A 2,495-nucleotide genomic window follows, 5' to 3' on the forward strand; every position below is an offset into this window, starting at 1 on the left:
AGCAGGCCACACATGTTGCAAATAGCCATTAAGTTGAAAATAACTTACTTTTCCTTGAAATGGCATGGTTTCCATTATTTTGTAGAACTCCTAAGTTGTAAAACATAAAGACAACATCCAAGTATGATGTAGTAGTTTAGTCTGTACCCGTCTGACCACACTGAGATCATAATGAAATAGTAGCTCTCCTTGGGGTTCGTCCCTCTTAAATCCACTGCATACTGTGATCTGCAAGACAAAATGCTTTTTTGTCATTTAGTTGATGAATCGCTATCAAATACACATTTGCACCGACACTTTTTAAAGGAGCTCTTGCAATGTATCTCTCCTTCACATACTATTCCTTTAAAGAGGTATTTTTGTATTATCTGACTATCTAGATTTTTTAATTATCCCAGCTGCACCCTAAAGGCATCTTGGGTTCACCGCTTAAATAATCTCCACATGTTCCAACTTGATTCACATGCTCCAAATAGCCTCTTTTCTGTGAGATATCGACTAAAGATTGCTTGTTGCATTGCTGTAAATAACAATTAGACACATTTGTGCTTACACAACCGGATTGCTGTCATGCTGTGCGCTTGCATTTGAGCGCTAAACCTATTGCAGCCGATGGGGATTCCTGTTTGGACGTGTGATATAGGTCAGCGGCAAAGCCGTGCGGAGCACCAGCCAGCCACTCAATATGGTTTCGGTACGTGTCGTTTTGTCCATGACCCACTTGCAGATCGAAGGAACACAGTGTTCCCCTATCGCTCCAGTTGCTATGGTAACACGGCGGGAGAAAGACGCAGGCCGTGGACATCATTTATGCTGCCAGGCAGGGATGTGAGCAAGAGGAGAGTGACAGAGGAATAGAGACGGCGAACACGCAGAGATCAATACATCTACATGGGAGTAGATTTATGAAATCCCAAGAGGGGAATCCAGAACTCCCATTCATAAAAAAGGGAAAGGGAAAACCACAGTCGCACATGCCAATTAGTGCTTCAACCAAAAGAGACTTTCCTGCCAGTGGAGAGAAGTAAAAGCAGCCATACATATAAATTAAGGCTTTTCCAGTCATATGAATGGGGTAAAGCAGTTAGGACCGAGATCCAAGTGCTTAACCCTGTAAAGCCTGACATATATAATTAAAGCCAGAAAAATCACTTTTTTTGTAATGGAATGGTTTGATGAACCTTTAGACAAAGTATAAAAATGTGCATGCATTTTTGTTCTATGTCATTTTTATTACGCCCGGTCTTCACTTGAGGAGGAGCCCAAAATGAACAAAAATATGCTCATTAGTAATCATAATAAAGCTCATAAGTCAAATTTCTGATGGCTTGTAAATCAGTGAGATCTTCATAACAGTATAACAGACTACTTGCATAAAATGCATATAAATATAATTTGTCACTTTATATCTCCCAATAATATGATTATATTTAAGTAAATATTTAATATGACATTTTTAAGGTTGTATATAAATGCTTAGTTTTATGATCAAATCACTGTAATTTTTACAAAACATATAATGCAATGCAGTTCAATGATGATTAAGAGATGAACAAACTAAATTTTCCTCAAAAGCCTGATGGGTCATGCTTGATACTTAAATTTGAACATGATTTTCCTAAAAAATAATGTATAAAATCCCAAGTAAACCAATGATGATTTAGTCCAGTAAACATTCATCCTTAAGTCATTTTTACATTTACTTTATAAAAATCTGTATAGATTTCACAGCAAAAAAACGTGTATCACGAACTAAAATCGAGTGTTACGGAGTGACAAGGGCACGAAGCGGGTGGATCCAAGTCACGAAAAAACAGAGCTAGACTGGATTTAGGAAACTAACCAAAGAGGCTTCATAAAGTGCTATTGTTATGAGAGTGATAAACGCAGACAATACTCGGCCCTGAATAGTGGGAAGGGCCTCGTATTTATAGCGAGTCTGATTGGATACAGGAAGGTAATCAGTGCAATGGACCATGGGAGGTGTAGTCCAGGGTGACGTGTAACAGTCTGTGTAGTATGAGAGTCAATATAAATGAAAGGCGACCTCTGGTGGTGAGTGGACAGAAGACCATAGACAGGGTTCGTGACAGCGAGGCATTTTTTACAATTAAACTAAATGTCTGGTTACACTTTATTTTGATCAATCATGCAACCAGGATGGCCGAGTGGTTAAGGCGTTGGACTTAAGATCCAATGGATGAATATCCTCGTGGGTTCGAACCCCACTCCTGGTAGGGATAATCTTTAATGATAAATTTGCTAACAACAAAATGGATAGATGCATGCCAACATAATGGCCATAGTTATAACCACCTAACATGCAACCAGGATGGCTGAGTAGTTAAGGCACTGGACTTAAGATCCAATGGACAAATGCCCTCATGGGTTCAAACCTCACCCCTGGTGCAAATAACATTTAAAAGAAATACATGAAAAAGATAAATTTACTTACAACAAATAGATAAATGCCAACATAATAGCCACTAAAGATG

At 38.6% G+C, this 2,495-nt stretch overlaps 1 non-coding gene across 1 annotated transcript; it reads left to right on the plus strand.

Moving 5' to 3' along the window:
* Positions 1–2,154: 2,154 nt before the first annotated feature.
* trnal-uaa (transfer RNA leucine (anticodon UAA)) lies at positions 2,155–2,237 on the plus strand. The gene has a single exon. It is a non-coding gene; the product is annotated as a tRNA-Leu (tRNA).
* Positions 2,238–2,495: the final 258 nt, after the last annotated feature.

This window comes from Garra rufa, chromosome 13, assembly GCF_049309525.1.
Source record: "Garra rufa chromosome 13, GarRuf1.0, whole genome shotgun sequence".
Classification (NCBI taxonomy): Eukaryota; Metazoa; Chordata; class Actinopteri; order Cypriniformes; family Cyprinidae; genus Garra; species Garra rufa.